We start from the raw sequence: 24770 nt of genomic DNA, 5'->3' as shown, positions 1-24770 counted from the left end.
TAACCCTAACCCTAGGTCCAATCGTAACCCTAACCGGATCTCTAACCCTAGCCCTCAACATAACCCTAACCCTAGGTCCAATCTTAAGCATAACCGGATCTCTAACCCTAGCCCTCAACATAACCCTAACAATAGGTCCAATCGTAACCCTAACCGGATCTCTAACCCTAGCCCTCAACATAACCTTAACCCTAGGTCCAATCGTAACCCTAACCGGATCTCTAACCCTGGCCCTCAACATAACCCTAACCCTAGGTTCAATTGTAACCCTAACGGGATCTCTAACCCTAGCCCTCAACATAACCCTAACCCTAGGTCCAATCGTAACCCTAACCGGATCTCTAACCCTAGCCCTCAACATAACCCTAACCCTAGGTCCAATCGTAACCCTAACCGGATCTCTAACCCTAGCCCTCAACATAACCCTAACCCTAGGTCCAATCGTAACCCTTACCGGATCTCTAACCCTAGCCCTCAACATAACCCTAACCCTAGGTCCAATCGTAACCCTAACCGGATCTCTAACCCTAGTCCTCAACATAACCCTAACCCTAGGTCCAATCGTAACCCTAACCGGATCTCTAACCCTAGCCCTCAACATAACCCTAACCCTAGGTCCAATCGTAACCCTAACCGGATCTCTAACCCTAGCCCTCAACATAACCCTAACCCTAGGTCCAATCGTAACCCTAACAGGATCTCTAACCCTAGCCCTCAACATAACCCTAACCCTAGGTCCAATCGTAACCCTAACCGGATCTCTAACCCTAGCCCTCAACATAACCCTAACCCTAGGTCCAATCGTAATCATAACCGGATCTCTAACCCTAGCCCTCAACATAACCCTAACCCTAGGTCCAATCGTAACCCTAACCGGATCTCTAACCCTAGCCCTCAACATAACCCTAACCCTAAGTCCAATCGTAACCCTAACCGGATCTCTAACCCTAGCCCTCAACATAACACTAACCCTAGGTCCAATCGTAACCCTAACCGGATCTCTAACCCTAGCCCTCAACATAACCCTAACCCTAGGTCCAATCGTAACCTTAACCGGATCTCTAACCCTAGCCCTCAACATAACCCTAACCCTAGGTCCAATCGTAAGCATAACCGGATCTCTAACCCTAGCCCTCAACATAACCCTAACCCTAGGTCCAATCGTAACCCTAACCGGATCTCTAACCCTAGCCCTCAACATAACCCTAACCCTAGGTCCAATCGTAACCCTAACCAGATCTCTAACCCTAGCACTCAACATAACCCAAACCGAGGTCCAATCGTAACCCTAACCGGATCTCTAACCCTAGCCCTCAACATAACCCTAAACCTAGGTCCAATCGTAAGCATAACCGGATCTCTAACCCTAGCCCTCAACATAACCCTAACCCTAGGTCCAATCGTAACCCTAACCGGATCTCTAACCCTAGCCCTCAACATAACCCTAACCCTAGGTCCAATCGTAACCCTAACAGGATCTCTAACCCTAGCCCTCAACATAACCCTAACCCTAGGTCCAATCGTAACCCTAACCGGATCTCTAACCCTAGCCCTCAACATAACCCTAACCCTAGGTCCAATCGTAACCCTAACCGGATCTCTAACCCTAGCCCTCAACATAACCCTAACCCTAGGTCCAATCGTAACCCTAACCGGATCTCTAACCCTGGCCCTCAACATAACCCTAACCCTAGGTCCAATCGTAACCCTAACCGGATCTCTAAACCTGGCCCTCAACATAACCCTAACCCTAGGTTCAATCGTAACCCTAACGGGATCTCTAACCCTAGCCCTCAACATAACCCTAACCCTAGGTCCAATCGTAACCCTAACCGGATCTCTAACCCTAGCCCTCAACATAACCCTAACCCTAGGTCCAATCGTAACCCTAACCGGATCTCTAACCCTAGCCCTCAACATAACCCTAACCCTAGGTCCAATCGTAACCCTAACCGGATCTCTAACCCTAGCCCTAAACATAACCCTAACCCTAGGTCCAATCGTAAGCATAACCGGATCTCTAACCCTAGCCCTCAACATAACCCTAACCCTAGGTCCAATCGTAAGCATAACCGGATCTCTAACCCTAGCCCTCAACATAACCCTAACCCTAGGTCCAATCGTAACCCTAACCGGATCTCTAACCCTAGCCCTCAACATAACACTAACCCTAGGTCCAATCGTAACCCTAACCTGATCTCTAACCCTAGCCCTCAACATAACCCTAACCCTAGGTCCAATCGTAACCTTAACCGGATCTCTAACCCTGGCCCTCAACATAACCCTAACCCTAGGTTCAATTGTAACCCTAACGGGATCTCTAACCCTAGCCCTCAACATAACCCTAACCCTAGGTCCAATCGTAACCCTAACCGGATCTCTAACCCTAGCCCTCAACATAACCCTAACCCTAGGTCCAATCGTAACCCTAACCGGATCTCTAACCCTAGCCCTCAACATAACCCTAACCCTAGGTCCAATCGTAACCCTAACCGGATCTCTAACCCTAGCCCTCAACATAACCCTAACCCTAGGTCCAATCGTAACCCTAACCGGATCTCTCACCCTAGCCCTCAACATAACCCTAACCCTAGGTCCAATCGTAACCCTAACCGGATCTCTAACCCTAGCCCTCAACATAACCCTAACCCTAGTTCCATTCGTTCCCTAACCGGATCTCTAACCCTATCCCTCAACATAACCCTAACCCTAGGTCCAATCGTAACCCTAACCGGATCTCTAACCCTAGCCCTCAACATAACCCTAACCCTAGGTCCAATCGTAACCCTAACAGGATCTCTAACCCTAGCCCTCAACATAACCCTAACCCTAGGTCCAATCGTAACCCTAACCGGATCTCTAACCCTGGCCCTCAACATAACCCTAACCCTAGGTCCAATCGTAACCCTAACCGGATCTCTAACCCTAGCCCTCAACATAACCCTAACCCTAGGTCCAATCGTAACCCTAACGGGATCTCTAACCCTAGCCCTCACCATAACCCTAACCCTAGGTCCAATCGTAACCCTAACCGGATCTCTAACCCTAGCCCTCAACATAACCCTAACCCTAGGTCCAATCGTAACCCTAACCGGATCTCTAACCCTAGCCCTCAACATAACCCTAACCCTAGGTCCAATCGTAACCCTAACCGGATCTCTAACCCTAGCCCTCAACATAACCCTAACCCTAGGTCCAATCGTAACCCTAACCGGATCTCTAACCCTAGCCCTCAACATAACCCTAACCCTAGGTCCAATCGTAACCCTAACCGGATCTCTAACCCTAGCCCTCAACATAACCCTAACCCTAGGTCCAATCGTAACCCTAACCGGATCTCTAACCCTAGCCCTCAACATAACCCTAACCCTAGGTCCAATCTTAAGCATAACCGGATCTCTAACCCTAGCCCTCAACATAACCCTAACCCTAGGTCCAATCGTAACCCTAACCGGATCTCTAACCCTAGCCCTCAACATAACCTTAACCCTAGGTCCAATCGTAACCCTAACCGGATCTCTAACCCTGGCCCTCAACATAACCCTAACCCTAGGTCCAATCGTAACCCTTACCGGATCTCTAACCCTAGCCCTCAACATAACCCTAACCCTAGGTCCAATCGTAACCCTAACCGGATCTCTAACCCTAGTCCTCAACATAACCCTAACCCTAGGTCCAATCGTAACACTAACCGGATCTCTAACCCTAGCCCTCAACATAACCCTAACCCTAGTTCCATTCGTACCCTAACCGGATCTCTAACCCTAGCCCTCAACATAACCCTAACCCTAGGTCCAATCGTAACCCTAACCGGATCTCTAACCCTAGCCCTCAACATAACCCTAACCCTAGGTCCAATCGTAACCCTAACCGGATCTCTAACCCTAGCCCTCAACATAACCCTAACCCTAGGTCCAATCGTAACCCTAACCGGATCTCTAACCCTAGCCCTCAACATAACCCTAACCCTAGGTCCAATCGTAACCCTAACCGGATCTCTAACCCTAGCCCTCAACATAACACTAACCCTAGGTCCAATCGTAACCCTAACCGGATCTCTAACCCTAGCCCTCAACATAACCCTAACCCTAGGTCCAATCTTAACCTTAACCGGATCTCTAACCCTAGCCCTCAACATAACCCTAACCCTAGGTCCAATCGAAACCCTAACCGGATCTCTAACCCTAGCCCTCAACATAACCCTAACCCTAGGTCCAATCGTAATCATAACCGGATCTCTAACCCTAGCCCTCAACATAACCCTAACCCTATGTCCAATCGTAACCCTAACCGGATCTCTAACCCTAGCCCTCAACATAACCCTAACCCTAGGTCCAATCGGAACCCTAACCGGATCTCTAACCCTAGCCCTCAACATAACCCTAACCCTAGGTCCAATCGTAACCCTAACCGGATCTCTAACCCTAGCCCTCAACATAACCCTAACCCTAGGTTCAATCGTAACCCTAACCGGATCTCTAACCCTAGCCCTCAACATAACCCTAACCCTAGGTCCAATCGTAACCCTAACCGGATCTCTAACCCTAGCCCTCAACATAACCCTAACCCTAGGTCCAATCGTAACCCTAACCGGATCTCTAACCCTAGCCCTCAACATAACCCTAACCCTAGGTCCAATCGTAACCCTAACCGGATCTCTAACCCTAGCCCTCAACATAACCCTAACCCTAGGTCCAATCTTAAGCATAACCGGATCTCTAACCCTAGCCCTCAACATAACCCTAACAATAGGTCCAATCGTAACCCTAACCGGATCTCTAACCCTAGCCCTCAACATAACCTTAACCCTAGGTCCAATCGTAACCCTAACCGGATCTCTAACCCTGGCCCTCAACATAACCCTAACCCTAGGTTCAATTGTAACCCTAACGGGATCTCTAACCCTAGCCCTCAACATAACCCTAACCCTAGGTCCAATCGTAACCCTAACCGGATCTCTAACCCTAGCCCTCAACATAACCCTAACCCTAGGTCCAATCGTAACCCTAACCGGATCTCTAACCCTAGCCCTCAACATAACCCTAACCCTAGGTCCAATCGTAACCCTTACCGGATCTCTAACCCTAGCCCTCAACATAACCCTAACCCTAGGTCCAATCGTAACCCTAACCGGATCTCTAACCCTAGTCCTCAACATAACCCTAACCCTAGGTCCAATCGTAACCCTAACCGGATCTCTAACCCTAGCCCTCAACATAACCCTAACCCTAGGTCCAATCGTAACGCTAACCGGATCTCTAACCCTAGCCCTCAACATAACCCTAACCCTAGGTCCAATCGTAACCCTAACAGGATCTCTAACCCTAGCCCTCAACATAACCCTAACCCTAGGTCCAATCGTAACCCTAACCGGATCTCTAACCCTAGCCCTCAACATAACCCTAACCCTAGGTCCAATCGTAATCATAACCGGATCTCTAACCCTAGCCCTCAACATAACCCTAACCCTAGGTCCAATCGTAACCCTAACCGGATCTCTAACCCTAGCCCTCAACATAACCCTAACCCTAAGTCCAATCGTAACCCTAACCGGATCTCTAACCCTAGCCCTCAACATAACACTAACCCTAGGTCCAATCGTAACCCTAACCGGATCTCTAACCCTAGCCCTCAACATAACCCTAACCCTAGGTCCAATCGTAACCTTAACCGGATCTCTAACCCTAGCCCTCAACATAACCCTAACCCTAGGTCCAATCGTAAGCATAACCGGATCTCTAACCCTAGCCCTCAACATAACCCTAACCCTAGGTCCAATCGTAACCCTAACCGGATCTCTAACCCTAGCCCTCAACATAACCCTAACCCTAGGTCCAATCGTAACCCTAACCAGATCTCTAACCCTAGCACTCAACATAACCCAAACCGAGGTCCAATCGTAACCCTAACCGGATCTCTAACCCTAGCCCTCAACATAACCCTAAACCTAGGTCCAATCGTAAGCATAACCGGATCTCTAACCCTAGCCCTCAACATAACCCTAACCCTAGGTCCAATCGTAACCCTAACCGGATCTCTAACCCTAGCCCTCAACATAACCCTAACCCTAGGTCCAATCGTAAACATAACCGGATCTCTAACCCTAGCCCTCAACATAACCCTAACCCTAGGTCCAATCGTAACCCTAACCGGATCGCTAACCCTAGCCCTCAACATAACCCTAACCCTAGGTACAATCGTAAGCATAACCGGATCGCTAACCTTAGCCCTCAACATAACCCTAACCCTAGGTCCAATCGTAACCCTAACCGGATCTCTAACCCTCGCCCTCAACATAACCCTAACCCTAGGTCCAATCGTAACCCTAACCGGATCTCTAACCCTAGCCCTCAACATAACCCTAACCCTAGGTCCAATCGTAATCATAACCGGATCTCTAACCCTAGCCCTCAACATAACCCTAACCCTAGGTCCAATCGTAACCCTAACCGGATCTCTAACCCTAGCCCTCAACATAACCCTAACCCTAGGTCCAATCGTAACCCTAACCGGATCTCTAACCCTAGCCCTCAACATAACCCTAACCCTAAGTCCAATCGTAACCCTAACCGGATCTCTAACCCTAGCCCTCAACATAACACTAACCCTAGGTCCAATCGTAACCCTAACCGGATCTCTAACCCTAGCCCTCAACATAACCCTAACCCTAGGTCCAATCGTAACCTTAACCGGATCTCTAACCCTAGCCCTCAACATAACCCTAACCCTAGGTCCAATCGTAACCCTAACCGGATCTCTAACCCTAGCCCTCAACATAACCCTAACCCTAGGTCCAATCGTAAACATAACCGGATCTCTAACCCTAGCCCTCAACATAACCCTAACCCTAGGTCCAATCGTAACCCTAACCGGATCGCTAACCCTAGCCCTCAACATAACCCTAACCCTAGGTACAATCTTAAGCATAACCGGATCGCTAACCTTAGCCCTCAACATAACCCTAACCCTAGGTCCAATCGTAACCCTAACCGGATCTCTAACCCTAGCCCTCAACATAACCCTAACCCTAGGTCCAATCGTAACCCTAACCAGATCTCTAACCCTAGCACTCAACATAACCCAAACCGAGGTCCAATCGTAACCCTAACCGGATCTCTAACCCTAGCCCTCAACATAACCCTAAACCTAGGTCCAATCGTAAGCATAACCGGATCTCTAACCCTAGCCCTCAACATAACCCTAACCCTAGGTCCAATCGTAACCCTAACCGGATCTCTAACCCTAGCCCTCAACATAACCCTAACCCTAGGTCCAATCGTAAACATAACCGGATCTCTAACCCTAGCCCTCAACATAACCCTAACCCTAGGTCCAATCGTAACCCTAACCGGATCGCTAACCCTAGCCCTCAACATAACCCTAACCCTAGGTACAATCGTAAGCATAACCGGATCGCTAACCTTAGCCCTCAACATAACCCTAACCCTAGGTCCAATCGTAACCCTAACCGGATCTCTAACCCTCGCCCTCAACATAACCCTAACCCTAGGTCCAATCGTAACCCTAACCGGATCTCTAACCCTAGCCCTCAACATAACCCTAACCCTAGGTCCAATCGTAATCATAACCGGATCTCTAACCCTAGCCCTCAACATAACCCTAACCCTAGGTCCAATCGTAACCCTAACCGGATCTCTAACCCTAGCCCTCAACATAACCCTAACCCTAGGTCCAATCGTAACCCTAACCGGATCTCTAACCCTAGCCCTCAACATAACCCTAACCCTAAGTCCAATCGTAACCCTAACCGGATCTCTAACCCTAGCCCTCAACATAACACTAACCCTAGGTCCAATCGTAACCCTAACCGGATCTCTAACCCTAGCCCTCAACATAACCCTAACCCTAGGTCCAATCGTAACCTTAACCGGATCTCTAACCCTAGCCCTCAACATAACCCTAACCCTAGGTCCAATCGTAACCCTAACCGGATCTCTAACCCTAGCCCTCAACATAACCCTAACCCTAGGTCCAATCGTAAACATAACCGGATCTCTAACCCTAGCCCTCAACATAACCCTAACCCTAGGTCCAATCGTAACCCTAACCGGATCGCTAACCCTAGCCCTCAACATAACCCTAACCCTAGGTACAATCGTAAGCATAACCGGATCGCTAACCTTAGCCCTCAACATAACCCTAACCCTAGGTCCAATCGTAACCCTAACCGGATCTCTAACCCTCGCCCTCAACATAACCCTAACCCTAGGTCCAATCGTAACCCTAACCGGATCTCTAACCCTAGCCCTCAACATAACCCTAACCCTAGGTCCAATCTTAAGCATAACCGGATCTCTAACCCTAGCCCTCAACATAACCCTAACCCTAGGTCCAATCGTAACCCTAACCGGATCTCTAACCCTAGCCCTCAACATAACCTTAACCCTAGGTCCAATCGTAACCCTAACCGGATCTCTAACCCTGGCCCTCAACATAACCCTAACCCTAGGTCCAATCGTAACCCTTACCGGATCTCTAACCCTAGACCTCAACATAACCCTAACCCTAGGTCCAATCGTAACCCTAACCGGATCTCTAACCCTAGTCCTCAACATAACCCTAACCCTAGGTCCAATCGTAACCCTAACCGGATCTCTAACCCTAGCCCTCAACATAACCCTAACCCTAGTTCCATTCGTACCCTAACCGGATCTCTAACCCTAGCCCTCAACATAACCCTAACCCTAGGTCCAATCGTAACCCTAACCGGATCTCTAACCCTAGCCCTCAACATAACCCTAACCCTAGGTCCAATCGTAACCCTAACAGGATCTCTAACCCTAGCCCTCAACATAACCCTAACCCTAGGTCCAATCGTAACCCTAACCGGATCTCTAACCCTAGCCCTCAACATAACCCTAACCCTAGGTCCAATCGTAATCATAACCGGATCTCTAACCCTAGCCCTCAACATAACCCTAACCCTAGGTCCAATCGTAACCCTAACCGGATCTCTAACCCTAGCCCTCAACATAACCCTAACCCTAGGTCCAATCGTAACCCTAACCGGATCTCTAACCCTAGCCCTCAACATAACCCTAACCCTATGTCCAATCGTAACCCTAACCGGATCTCTAACCCTAGCCCTCAACATAACACTAACCCTAGGTCCAATCGTAACCCTAACCGGATCTCTAACCCTAGCCCTCAACATAACCCTAACCCTAGGTCCAATCGTAACCTTAACCGGATCTCTAACCCTAGCCCTCAACATAACCCTAACCCTAGGTCCAATCGTAACCCTAACCGGATCTCTAACCCTAGCCCTCAACATAACCCTAACCCTAGGTCCAATCGTAATCATAACCGGATCTCTAACCCTAGCCCTCAACATAACCCTAAACCTAGGTCCAATCGTAAGCATAACCGGATCTCTAACCCTAGCCCTCAACATAACCCTAACCCTAGGTCCAATCGTAACCCTAACCGGATCTCTAACCCTAGCCCTCAACATAACCCTAACCCTAGGTCCAATCGTAAACATAACCGGATCTCTAACCCTAGCCCTCAACATAACCCTAACCCTAGGTCCAATCGTAACCCTAACCGGATCGCTAACCCTAGCCCTCAACATAACCCTAACCCTAGGTACAATCGTAAGCATAACCGGATCGCTAACCTTAGCCCTCAACATAACCCTAACCCTACGTCCAATCGTAACCCTAACCGGATCTCTAACCCTCGCCCTCAACATAACCCTAACCCTAGGTCCAATCGTAACCCTAACCGGATCTCTAACCCTAGCCCTCAACATAACCCTAACCCTAGGTCCAATCGTAATCATAACCGGATCTCTAACCCTAGCCCTCAACATAACCCTAACCCTAGGTCCAATCGTAACCCTAACCGGATCTCTAACCCTAGCCCTCAACATAACCCTAACCCTAGGTCCAATCGTAACCCTAACCGGATCTCTAACCCTAGCCCTCAACATAACCCTAACCCTAAGTCCAATCGTAACCCTAACCGGATCTCTAACCCTAGCCCTCAACATAACACTAACCCTAGGTCCAATCGTAACCCTAACCGGATCTCTAACCCTAGCCCTCAACATAACCCTAACCCTAGGTCCAATCGTAACCTTAACCGGATCTCTAACCCTAGCCCTCAACATAACCCTAACCCTAGGTCCAATCGTAAGCATAACCGGATCTCTAACCCTAGCCCTCAACATAACCCTAACCCTAGGTCCAATCGTAACCCTAACCGGATCTCTAACCCTAGCCCTCAACATAACCCAAACCCTAGGTCCAATCGTAACCCTAACCAGATCTCTAACCCTAGCACTCAACATAACCCAAACCGAGGTCCAATCGTAACCCTAACCGGATCTCTAACCCTAGCCCTCAACATAACCCTAAACCTACGTCCAATCGTAAGCATAACCGGATCTCTAACCCTAGCCCTCAACATAACCCTAACCCTAGGTCCAATCGTAACCCTAACCGGATCTCTAACCCTAGCCCTCAACATAACCCTAACCCTAGGTCCAATCGTAAACATAACCGGATCTCTAACCCTAGCCCTCAACATAACCCTAACCCTAGGTCCAATCGTAACCCTAACCGGATCGCTAACCCTAGCCCTCAACATAACCCTAACCCTAGGTACAATCGTAAGCATAACCGGATCGCTAACCTTAGCCCTCAACATAACCCTAACCCTAGGTCCAATCGTAACCCTAACCGGATCTCTAACCCTCGCCCTCAACATAACCCTAACCCTAGGTCCAATCGTAACCCTAACCGGATCTCTAACCCTAGCCCTCAACATAACCCTAACCCTAGGTCCAATCTTAAGCATAACCGGATCTCTAACCCTAGCCCTCAACATAACCCTAACCCTAGGTCCAATCGTAACCCTAACCGGATCTCTAACCCTAGCCCTCAACATAACCTTAACCCTAGGTCCAATCGTAACCCTAACCGGATCTCTAACCCTGGCCCTCAACATAACCCTAACCCTAGGTCCAATCGTAACCCTTACCGGATCTCTAACCCTAGACCTCAACATAACCCTAACCCTAGGTCCAATCGTAACCCTAACCGGATCTCTAACCCTAGTCCTCAACATAACCCTAACCCTAGGTCCAATCGTAACCCTAACCGGATCTCTAACCCTAGCCCTCAACATAACCCTAACCCTAGTTCCATTCGTACCCTAACCGGATCTCTAACCCTAGCCCTCAACATAACCCTAACCCTAGGTCCAATCGTAACCCTAACCGGATCTCTAACCCTAGCCCTCAACATAACCCTAACCCTAGGTCCAATCGTAACCCTAACAGGATCTCTAACCCTAGCCCTCAACATAACCCTAACCCTAGGTCCAATCGTAACCCTAACCGGATCTCTAACCCTAGCCCTCAACATAACCCTAACCCTAGGTCCAATCGTAACCCTAACCGGATCTCTAACCCTAGCCCTCAACATAACCCTAACCCTAGGTCCAATCGTAACCCTAACCGGATCTCTAACCCTAGCCCTCAACATAACCCTAACCCTATGTCCAATCGTAACCCTAACCGGATCTCTAACCCTAGCCCTCAACATAACACTAACCCTAGGTCCAATCGTAACCCTAACCGGATCTCTAACCCTAGCCCTCAACATAACCCTAACCCTAGGTCCAATCGTAACCTTAACCGGATCTCTAACCCTAGCCCTCAACATAACCCTAACCCTAGGTCCAATCGTAACCCTAACCGGATCTCTAACCCTAGCCCTCAACATAACCCTAACCCTAGGTCCAATCGTAATCATAACCGGATCTCTAACCCTAGCCCTCAACATAACCCTAACCCTATGTCCAATCGTAACCCTAACCGGATCTCTAACCCGAGCCCTCAACATAACCCTAACCCTAGGTCCAATCGTAACCCTAACCGGATCTCTAAACCTAGCCCTCAACATAACCCTAACCCTAAGTCCAATCGTAAGCATAACCGGATCTCTAACCCTAGCCCTCAACATAACCCTAACCCTAGGTCCAATCGTAACCCTAACCGGATCTCTAACCCTAGCCCTCAACATAACCCTAACCCTAGGTCCAATCGTAAGCATAACCGGATCTCTAACCCTAGCCCTCAACATAACCCTAACCCTAGGTCCAATCGTAACCCTAACCGGATCTCTAACCCTAGCCCTCAACATAACCCTAACCCTAGGTCCAATCGTAACCCTAACCGGATCTCTAACCCTAGCCCTCAACATAACCCTAACCCTAGGTCCAATCTTAAGCATAACCGGATCTCTAACCCTAGCCCTCAACATAACCCTAACCCTAGGTCCAATCGTAACCCTAACCGGATCTCTAACCCTAGCCCTCAACATAACCTTAACCCTAGGTCCAATCGTAACCCTAACCGGATCTCTAACCCTGGCCCTCAACATAACCCTAACCCTAGGTTCAATTGTAACCCTAACGGGATCTCTAACCCTAGCCCTCAACATAACCCTAACCCTAGGTCCAATCGTAACCCTAACCGGATCTCTAACCCTAGCCCTCAACATAACCCTAACCCTAGGTCCAATCGTAACCCTAACCGGATCTCTAACCCTAGCCCTCAACATAACCCTAACCCTAGGTCCAATCGTAACCCTTACCGGATCTCTAACCCTAGCCCTCAACATAACCCTAACCCTAGGTCCAATCGTAACCCTAACCGGATCTCTAACCCTAGTCCTCAACATAACCCTAACCCTAGGTCCAATCGTAACCCTAACCGGATCTCTAACCCTAGCCCTCAACATAACCCTAACCCTAGGTCCAATCGTAACCCTTACCGGATCTCTAACCCTAGCCCTCAACATAACCCTAACCCTAGGTCCAATCGTAACCCTAACCGGATCTCTAACCCTAGTCCTCAACATAACCCTAACCCTAGGTCCAATCGTAACCCTAACCGGATCTCTAACCCTAGCCCTCAACATAACCCTAACCCTAGGTCCAATCGTAACCCTAACCGGATCTCTAACCCTAGCCCTCAACATAACCCTAACCCTAGGTCCAATCGTAACCCTAACAGGATCTCTAACCCTAGCCCTCAACATAACCCTAACCCTAGGTCCAATCGTAACCCTAACCGGATCTCTAACCCTAGCCCTCAACATAACCCTAACCCTAGGTCCAATCGTAAGCATAACCGGATCTCTAACCCTAGCCCTCAACATAACCCTAACCCTAGGTCCAATCGTAACCCTAACCGGATCGCTAACCCTAGCCCTCAACATAACCCTAACCCTAGGTACAATCGTAAGCATAACCGGATCGCTAACCTTAGCCCTCAACATAACCCTAACCCTAGGTCCAATCGTAACCCTAACCGGATCTCTAACCCTAGCCCTCAACATAACCCTAACCCTAGGTCCAATCGTTACCCTAACGGGATCTCTAACCCTAGCCCTCAACATAACCCTAACCCTAGGTCCAATCGTAACCCTAACCGGATCTCTAACCCTAGCCCTCAACATAACCCTAACCCTAGGTCCAATCGTTACCCTAACGGGATCTCTAACCCTAGCCCTCAACATAACCCTAACCCTAGGTCCAATCGTAACCCTAACCGGATCTCTAACCCTAGCCCTCAACATAACCCTAACCCTAGGTCCAATCGTAACCCTAACCGGATCTCTAACCCTAGCCCTCAACATAACCCTAACCCTAGGTCCAATCGTAACCCTAACCGGATCTCTAATCCTAGCCCTCAACATAACCCTAACCCTAGGTCCAATCGTAACCCTAACCGGATCTCTAACCCTAGCCCTCAACATAACCCTAACCCTAGGTCCAATCGTAACCCTAACCGGATCTCTAACCCTAGCCCTCAACATAACCCTAACCCTAGGTCCAATCGTAAGCATAACCGGATCTCTAACCCTAGCCCTCAATATAACCCTAACCCTAGGTCCAATCGTAACCCTAACTGGATCTCTAACCCTAGCCCTCAACATAACCCTAACCCTAGGTCCAATCGTAACCCTAACCGGATCTCTAACCCTAGCCCTCAACATAACCCTAACCCTAGGTCCTATCGTAACCCTAACCGGATCTCTAACCCTAGCCCTCAACATAACCCTAACCCTAGGTCCAATCGTAACCCTAACCGGATCTCTAACCCTAGCCCTCAACATAACCCTAACCCTAGGTTCAATTGTAACCCTAACGGGATCTCTAACCCTAGCCCTTAACATAACCCTAACCCTAGGTCCAATCGTAACCTTAACCGGATCTCTAACCCTAGCCCTCAACATAACCCTAACCCTAGGTCCAATCGTAACCCTAACCAGATCTCTAACACTAGCGCTCAACATAACCCTAAACCGAGGTCCAATCGTAACCCTAACCGGATCTCTAACCCTAGCCCTCAACATAACCCTAAACCTAGGTCCAATCGTAAGCATAACCGGATCTCTAACCCTAGCCCTCAACATAACCCTAACCCTAGGTCCAATCGTAACCCTAACCGGATCTCTAACCCTAACCCTCAACATAACCCTAACCCTAGGTCCAATCGTAACCCTAACCGGATCTCTAACCCTAGCCCTCAACATAACCCTAACCCTAGGTCCAATCGTAACCCTAACCGGATCTCTAACCCTAGCCCTCAACATAACCCTTACCCTAGGTCCAATCGTAACCCTAACCGGATCTCTAACCCTAGCCCTCAACATAACCCTTACCCTAGGTCCAATCGTAACCCTAACCGGATCTCTAACCCTAGCCCTCAACATAACCCTAAACCGAGGTCCAATCGTAACCCTAACGGGATCTCTAACCCTAGCCCTCAACATAACCCTAACCCTAGGTCCAATCGTAACCCTAACCGGATCTCTAACCCTAGCCCTCAACATAACCCTAACCCTAGGTCCAATCGTAACCCTAACCGGATCTCTAACCCTAGCCCTCAACATAACACTAACCCTAGGTCCAATCGTAACCCTAACCGGATCTCTAACCCTAGCCCTCAACATAACCCTAACCCTAGGTCCAATCGTAACCTTAACCGGATCTCTAACCCTAGCCCTCAACATAACCCTAACCCTAGGTCCAATCGTAACCCTAACCGGATCTCTAACCCTAGCCCTCAACATAACCCTAACCCTAGGTCCAATCGTAATCATAACCGGATCTCTAACCCTAGCCCTCAACATAACCCTAACCCTATGTCCAATCGTAACCCTAACCGGATCTCTAACCCGAACCCTCAACATAACCCTAACCCTAGGTCCAATCGTAACCCTAACCGGATCTCTAAACCTAGCCCTCAACATAACCCTAACCCTAAGTCCAATCGTAAGCATAACCGGATCTCTAACCCTAGCCCTCAACATAACCCTAACCCTAGGTCCAATCGTAACCCTAACCGGATCTCTAACCCTAGCCCTCAACATAACCCTAACCCTAGGTTCAATTGTAACCCTAACGGGATCTCTAACCCTAGCCCTTAACATAACCCTAACCCTAGGTCCAATCGTAACCTTAACCGGATCTCTAACCCTAGCCCTCAACATAACCCTAACCCTAGGTCCAATCGTAACCCTAACCAGATCTCTAACACTAGCGCTCAACATAACCCTAAACCGAGGTCCAATCGTAACCCTAACCGGATCTCTAACCCTAGCCCTCAACATAACCCTAAACCTAGGTCCAATCGTAAGCATAACCGGATCTCTAACCCTAGCCCTCAACATAACCCTAACCCTAGGTCCAATCGTAACCCTAACCGGATCTCTAACCCTAACCCTCAACATAACCCTAACCCTAGGTCCAATCGTAACCCTAACCGGATCTCTAACCCTAGCCCTCAACATAACCCTAACCCTAGGTCCAATCGTAACCCTAACCGGATCTCTAACCCTAGCCCTCAACATAACCCTTACCCTAGGTCCAATCGTAACCCTAACCGGATCTCTAACCCTAGCCCTCAACATAACCCTTACCCTAGGTCCAATCGTAACCCTAACCGGATCTCTAACCCTAGCCCTCAACATAACCCTAAACCGAGGTCCAATCGTAACCCTAACGGGATCTCTAACCCTAGCCCTCAACATAACCCTAACCCTAGGTCCAATCGTAACCCTAACCGGATCTCTAACCCTAGCCCTCAACATAACCCTAACCCTAGGTCCAATCGTAACCCTAACCGGATCTCTAACCCTAGCCCTCAACATAACACTAACCCTAGGTCCAATCGTAACCCTAACCGGATCTCTAACCCTAGCCCTCAACATAACCCTAACCCTAGGTCCAATCGTAACCTTAACCGGATCTCTAACCCTAGCCCTCAACATAACCCTAACCCTAGGTCCAATCGTAACCCTAACCGGATCTCTAACCCTAGCCCTCAACATAACCCTAACCCTAGGTCCAATCGTAATCATAACCGGATCTCTAACCCTAGCCCTCAACATAACCCTAACCCTATGTCCAATCGTAACCCTAACCGGATCTCTAACCCGAGCCCTCAACATAACCCTAACCCTAGGTCCAATCGTAACCCTAACCGGATCTCTAAACCTAGCCCTCAACATAACCCTAACCCTAAGTCCAATCGTAAGCATAACCGGATCTCTAACCCTAGCCCTCAACATAACCCTAACCCTAGGTCCAATCGTAACCCTAACCGGATCTCTAACCCTAGCCCTCAACATAACCCTAACCCTAGGTCCAATCGTAAGCATAACCGGATCTCTAACCCTAGCCCTCAACATAACCCTAACCCTAGGTCCAATCGTAACCCTAACCGGATCTCTAACCCTAGCCCTCAACATAACCCTAACCCTAGGTCCAATCGTAACCCTAACCGGATCTCTAACCCTAGCCCTCAACATAACCCTAACCCTAGGTCCAATCTTAAGCATAACCGGATCTCTAACCCTAGCCCTCAACATAACCCTAACCCTAGGTCCAATCGTAACCCTAACCGGATCTCTAACCCTAGCCCTCAACATAACCTTAACCCTAGGTCCAATCGTAACCCTAACCGGATCTCTAACCCTGGCCCTCAACATAACCCTAACCCTAGGTTCAATTGTAACCCTAACGGGATCTCTAACCCTAGCCCTCAACATAACCCTAACCCTAGGTCCAATCGTAACCCTAACCGGATCTCTAACCCTAGCCCTCAACATAACCCTAACCCTAGGTCCAATCGTAACCCTAACCGGATCTCTAACCCTAGCCCTCAACATAACCCTAACCCTAGGTCCAATCGTAACCCTTACCGGATCTCTAACCCTAGCCCTCAACATAACCATAACCCTAGGTCCAATCGTAACCCTAACCGGATCTCTAACCCTAGTCCTCAACATAACCCTAACCCTAGGTCCAATCGTAACCCTAACCGGATCTCTAACCCTAGCCCTCAACATAACCCTAACCCTAGGTCCAATCGTAACCCTTACCGGATCTCTAACCCTAGCCCTCAACATAACCCTAACCCTAGGTCCAATCGTAACCCTAACCGGATCTCTAACCCTAGTCCTCAACATAACCCTAACCCTAGGTCCAATCGTAACCCTAACCGGATCTCTAACCCTAGCCCTCAACATAACCGTAACCCTAGGTCCAATCGTAACCCTAACCGGATCTCTAACCCTAGCCCTCAACATAACCCTAACCCTAGGTCCAATCGTAACCCTAACAGGATCTCTAACCCTAGCCCTCAACATAACCCTAACCCTAGGTCCAATCGTAACCCTAACCGGATCTCTAACCCTAGCCCTCAACATAACCCTAACCCTAGGTCCAATCGTAAGCATAACCGGATCTCTAACCCTAGCCCTCAACATAACCCTAACCCTAGGTCCAATCGTAACCCTAACCGGATCGCTAACCCTAGCCCTCAACATAACCCTAACCCTAGGTACAATCGTAAGCATAACCGGATCGCTAACCTTAGCCCTCAACATAACCCTAACCCTAGGTCCAATCGTAACCCTAACCGGATCTCTAACCCTAGCCCTCAACATAACCCTAACCCTAGGTCCAATCGTTACCCTAACGGGATCTCTAACCCTAGCCCTCAACATAACCCTAACCCTAGGTCCAATCGTAACCCTAACCGGATCTCTAACCCTAGCCCTCAACATAACCCTAACCCTAGGTCCAATCGTTACCCTAACGGGATCTCTAACCCTAGCCCTCAACATAACCCTAACCCTAGGTCCAATCGTAACCCTAACCGGATCTCTAACCCTAGCCCTCAACATAACCCTAACCCTAGGTCCAATCGTAACCCTAACCGGATCTCTAACCCTAGCCCTCAACATAACCCTAACCCTAGGTCCAATCGTAACCCTAACCGGATCTCTAATCCTAGCCCTCAACATAACCCTAACCCTAGGTCCAATCGTAACCCTAACCGGATCTCTAACCCTAGCCCTCAACATAACCCTAACCCTAGGTCCAATCGTAACCCTAACCGGATCTCTAACCCTAGCCCTCAACATAACCCTAACCCTAGGTCCAATCGTAAGCATAACCGGATCTCTAACCCTAGCCCTCAACATAACCCTAACCCTAGGTCCAATCGTAACCCTAACTGGATCTCTAACCCTAGCCCTCAACATAACCCTAACCCTAGGTCCAATCGTAACCCTAACCGGATCTCTAACCCTAGCCCTCAACATAACCCTAACCCTAGGTCCTATCGTAACCCTAACCGGATCTCTAACCCTAGCCCTCAACATAACCCTAACCCTAGGTCCAATCGTAACCCTAACCGGATCTCTAACCCTAGCCCTCAACATAACCCTAACCCTAGGTTCAATTGTAACCCTAACGGGATCTCTAACCCTAGCCCTTAACATAACCCTAACCCTAGGTCCAATCGTAACCTTAACCGGATCTCTAACCCTAGCCCTCAACATAACCCTAACCCTAGGTCCAATCGTAACCCTAACTAGATCTCTAACACTAGCGCTCAACATAACCCTAAACCGAGGTCCAATCGTAACCCTAACCGGATCTCTAACCCTAGCCCTCAACATAACCCTAAACCTAGGTCCAATCGTAAGCATAACCGGATCTCTAACCCTAGCCCTCAACATAACCCTAACCCTAGGTCCAATCGTAACCCTAACCGGATCTCTAACCCTAACCCTCAACATAACCCTAACCCTAGGTCCAATCGTAACCCTAACCGGATCTCTAACCCTAGCCCTCAACATAACCCTAACCCTAGGTCCAATCGTAACCCTAACCGGATCTCTAACCCTAGCCCTCAACATAACCCTTACCCTAGGTCCAATCGTAACCCTAACCGGATCTCTAACCCTAGCCCTCAACATAACACTTACCCTAGGTCCAATCGTAACCCTAACCGGATCTCTAACCCTAGCCCTCAACATAACCCTAAACCGAGGTCCAATCGTAACCCTAACGGGATCTCTAACCCTAGCCCTCAACATAACCCTAACCCTAGGTCCAATCGTAACCCTAACCGGATCTCTAACCCTAGCCCTCAACATAACCCTAACCCTAGGTCCAATCGTAACCCTAACCGGATGTCTAACCCTAGCCCTCAACATAACCCTAACCCTAGGTCCAATCGTAACCCTAACCGGATCTCTAACCCGAGCCCTCAACATAACCCTAACCCTAGGTCCAATTGTAACCCTAACCGGATCTCTAACCCTAGCCCTCAACATAACCCTAACCCTAAGTCCAATCGTAAGCATAACCGGATCTCTAACCCTAGCCCTCAACATAACCCTAACCCTAGGTCCAATCATAACCCTAACCGGATCTCTAACCCTAGCCCTCAACATAACCCTAACCCTAGGTCCAATCGTAAGCATAACCGGATCTCTAACCCTAGCCCTCAACATAACCCTAACCCTAGGTCCAATCGTAACCCTAACCGGATCGCTAACCCTAGCCCTCAACATAACCCTAACCCTAGGTCCAATCGTAAGCATAACCGGATCGCTAACCTTAGCCCTCAACATAACCCTAACCCTAGGTCCAATCGTAACCGTAACCGGATCTCTAACCCTAGCCCTCAACATAACCCTAACCCTAGGTCCAATCGTAACCCTTACCGGATCTCTAACCCTAGCCCTCAACATAACCCTAACCCTAGGTCTAATCGTAACCCTAACCGGATCTCTAAACCTAGTCCTCAACATAACCTTAACCCTAGGTCCAATCGTAACCCTAACCGGATCTCTAACCCTAGCCCTCAACATAACCCTAACCCTAGGTTCAATTGTAACCCTAACGGGATCTCTAACCCTAGCCCTTAACATAACCCTAACCCTAGGTCCAATCGTAACCCTAACCGGATCTCTAACCCTAGCCCTCAACATAACCCTAACCCTAGGTCCAATCGTAACCCTAACCAGATCTCTAACACTAGCACTCAACATAACCCTAAACCGAGGTCCAATCGTAACCCTAACCGGATCTCTAACCCTAGCCCTCAACATAACCCTAACCCTAGGTCCAATTGTAACCCTAACCGGATCTCTAACCCTAGCCCTCAACATAACCCTAACCCTAGGTCCAATCTTAAGCATAACCGGGTCTCTAACCCTAGCCCTCAACATAACCCTAACCCTAGGTCCAATCGTAACCCTAACCGGATCTCTAACCCTAGCCCTCAACATAACCTTAACCCTAGGTCCAATCGTAACCCTAACCGGATCTCTAACCCTGGCCCTCAACATAACCCTAACCCTAGGATCAATTGTAACCCTAACGGGATCTCTAACCCTAGCCCTCAACATAACCCTAACCCTAGGTCCATTCGTAATCCTAACCGGATCTCTAACCCTAGCCATCAACATAACCCTAACCCTAGGTCCAATCGTAACCATAACCAGATCTCTAACCCTAGCACTCAACATAACCCTAAACCGAGGTCCAATCGTAACCCTAACCGGATCTCTAACCCTAGCCCTCAACATAACCCTAAACCTAGGTCCAATCGTAAGCATAACCGGATCTCTAACCCTAGCCCTCAACATAACCCTAACCCTAGGTCCAATCGTAACCCTAACCGGATCTCTAATCCTAGTCCTCAACATAACCCTAACCCTAGGTCCAATCGTAACCCTAACCGGATCTCTAACCCTAGCCCTCAACATAACCCTAACCCTAGGTCCAATCGTAACCCTAACCAGATCTCTAACCCTAGCCCTCAACATAACCCTAACCCTAGATCCAATCGTAACCCTAACCGGATCTCTAACCCTAGCCCTCAACATAACCCTAACCCTAGGTCCAATCGTAACCCTAACCGGATCTCTAACCCTAGCCCCTAACATAACCCTAACCCTAGGTCCAATCGTAACCCTAACCGGATCTCTAACCCTAGCCCTCAACATAACCCTAACCCTAGGTCCAATTGTAACCCTAACCGGATCTCTAACCCTAGCCCTCAACATAACCCTAACCCTAGGTCCAATCGTAAGCATAAACGGATCTCTAACCCTAGCCCTCAACATAACCCTAACCCTAGGTCCAATCGTAACCCTAACCGGATCGCTAACCCTAGCCCTCAACATAACCCTAACCCTAGGTCCAATCGTAAGCATAACCGGATCGCTAACCTTAGCCCTCAACATAACCCTAACCCTAGGTCCAATCGTAACCCTAACCGGATCTCTAACCCTAGCCCTCAACATAACCCTAACCCTAGGTCCAATCGTAACCCTAACCGGATCTCTAACCCTAGCCCTCAACATAACCCTAACCCTAGGTCCAATCGTAACCCTAACCGGATCTCTAACCCTAGCCCTCAACATAACCCTAACCCTAGGTCCAATCGTAACCCTAACCGGATCTCTAACCCTAGCCCTCAACATAACCCTAACCCTAGGTCCAATCGTAACCCTAACGGGATCTCTAACCCTAGCCCTCAACATAACCCTAACCCTAGGTCCAATCGTAACCCTAACCGGATCTCTAACCCTAGCCCTCAACATAACCCTAACCCTAGGTCCAATCGTAACCCTAACCGGATGTCTAACCCTAGCCCTCAACATAACCCTAACCCTAGGTCCAATCGTAACCCTAACCGGATCTCTAACCCGAGCCCTCAACATAACCCTAACCCTAGGTCCAATTGTAACCCTAACCGGATCTCTAACCCTAGCCCTCAACATAACCCTAACCCTAAGTTCAATCGTAAGCATAACCGGATCTCTAACCCTAGCCCTCAACATAACCCTAACCCTAGGTCCAATCATAACCCTAACCGGATCTCTAACCCTAGCCCTCAACATAACCCTAACCCTAGGTCCAATCGTAAGCATAACCGGATCTCTAACCCTAGCCCTCAACATAACCCTAACCCTAGGTCCAATCGTAACCCTAACCGGATCGCTAACCCTAGCCCTCAACATAACCCTAACCCTAGGTCCAATCGTAAGCATAACCGGATCGCTAACCTTAGCCCTCAACATAACCCTAACCCTAGGTCCAATCGTAACCGTAACCGGATCTCTAACCCTAGCCCTCAACATAACCCTAACCCTAGGTCCAATCGTAACCCTTACCGGATCTCTAACCCTAGCCCTCAACATAACCCTAACCCTAGGTCTAATCGTAACCCTAACCGGATCTCTAAACCTAGTCCTCAACATAACCTTAACCCTAGGTCCAATCGTAACCCTAACCGGATCTCTAACCCTAGCCCTCAACATAACCCTAACCCTAGGTTCAATTGTAACCCTAACGGGATCTCTAACCCTAGCCCTTAACATAACCCTAACCCTAGGTCCAATCGTAACCCTAACCGGATCTCTAACCCTAGCCCTCAACATAACCCTAACCCTAGGTCCAATCGTAACCCTAACCAGATCTCTAACACTAGCACTCAACATAACCCTAAACCGAGGTCCAATCGTAACCCTAACCGGATCTCTAACCCTAGCCCTCAACATAACCCTAACCCTAGGTCCAATTGTAACCCTAACCGGATCTCTAACCCTAGCCCTCAACATAACCCTAACCCTAGGTCCAATCTTAAGCATAACCGGGTCTCTAACCCTAGCCCTCAACATAACCCTAACCCTAGGTCCAATCGTAACCCTAACCGGATCTCTAACCCTAGCCCTCAACATAACCTTAACCCTAGGTCCAATCGTAACCCTAACCGGATCTCTAACCCTGGCCCTCAACATAACCCTAACCCTAGGATCAATTGTAACCCTAACGGGATCTCTAACCCTAGCCCTCAACATAACCCTAACCCTAGGTCCATTCGTAATCCTAACCGGATCTCTAACCCTAGCCATCAACATAACCCTAACCCTAGGTCCAATCGTAACCATAACCAGATCTCTAACCCTAGCACTCAACATAACCCTAAACCGAGGTCCAATCGTAACCCTAACCGGATCTCTAACCCTAGCCCTCAACATAACCCTAAACCTAGGTCCAATCGTAAGCATAACCGGATCTCTAACCCTAGCCCTCAACATAACCCTAACCCTAGGTCCAATCGTAACCCTAACCGGATCTCTAATCCTAGTCCTCAACATAACCCTAACCCTAGGTCCAATCGTAACCCTAACCGGATCTCTAACCCTAGCCCTCAACATAACCCTAACCCTAGGTCCAATCGTAACCCTAACCAGATCTCTAACCCTAGCCCTCAACATAACCCTAACCCTAGATCCAATCGTAACCCTAACCGGATCTCTAACCCTAGCCCTCAACATAACCCTAACCCTAGGTCCAATCGTAACCCTAACCGGATCTCTAACCCTAGCCCCTAACATAACCCTAACCCTAGGTCCAATCGTAACCCTAACCGGATCTCTAACCCTAGCCCTCAACATAACCCTAACCCTAGGTCCAATTGTAACCCTAACCGGATCTCTAACCCTAGCCCTCAACATAACCCTAACCCTAGGTCCAATCGTAAGCATAAACGGATCTCTAACCCTAGCCCTCAACATAACCCTAACCCTAGGTCCAATCGTAACCCTAACCGGATCGCTAACCCTAGCCCTCAACATAACCCTAACCCTAGGTCCAATCGTAAGCATAACCGGATCGCTAACCTTAGCCCTCAACATAACCCTAACCCTAGGTCCAATCGTAACCCTAACCGGATCTCTAACCCTAGCCCTCAACATAACCCTAACCCTAGGTCCAATCGTAACCCTAACCGGATCTCTAACCCTAGCCCTCAACATAACCCTAACCCTAGGTCCAATCGTAACCCTAACCGGATCTCTAACCCTAGCCCTCAACATAACCCTAACCCTAGGTCCAATTGTAACCCTAACCGGATCTCTAACCCTAGCCCTCAACATAACCTTAACCCAAGGTCCAATCGTAACCCTAACCGGATCTCTAACCCTGGCCCTCAACATAACCCTAACCCTAGGATCAATTGTAACCCTAACGGGATCTCTAACCCTAGCCCTCAACATAACCCTAACCCTAGGTCCATTCGTAATCCTAACCGGATCTCTAACCCTAGCCATCAACATAACCCTAACCCTAGGTCCAATCGTAACCATAACCAGATCTCTAACCCTAGCACTCAACATAACCCTAAACCGAGGTCCAATCGTAACCCTAACCGGATCTCTAACCCTAGCCCTCAACATAACCCTAAACCTAGGTCCAATCGTAAGCATAACCGGATCTCTAACCCTAGCCCTCAACATAACCCTAACCCTAGGTCCAATCGTAACCCTAACCGGATCTCTAATCCTAGTCCTCAACATAACCCTAACCCTAGGTCCAATCGTAACCCTAACCGGATCTCTAACCCTAGCCCTCAA

This window comes from Miniopterus natalensis, chromosome 3 (assembly GCF_054644295.1).
Source record: "Miniopterus natalensis isolate mMinNat1 chromosome 3, mMinNat1.hap1, whole genome shotgun sequence".
NCBI lineage: Eukaryota > Metazoa > Chordata > Mammalia > Chiroptera > Miniopteridae > Miniopterus > Miniopterus natalensis.
The sequence above is the reverse complement of the archived record's forward strand: the minus strand, read 5'-3'. Positions refer to the sequence as shown.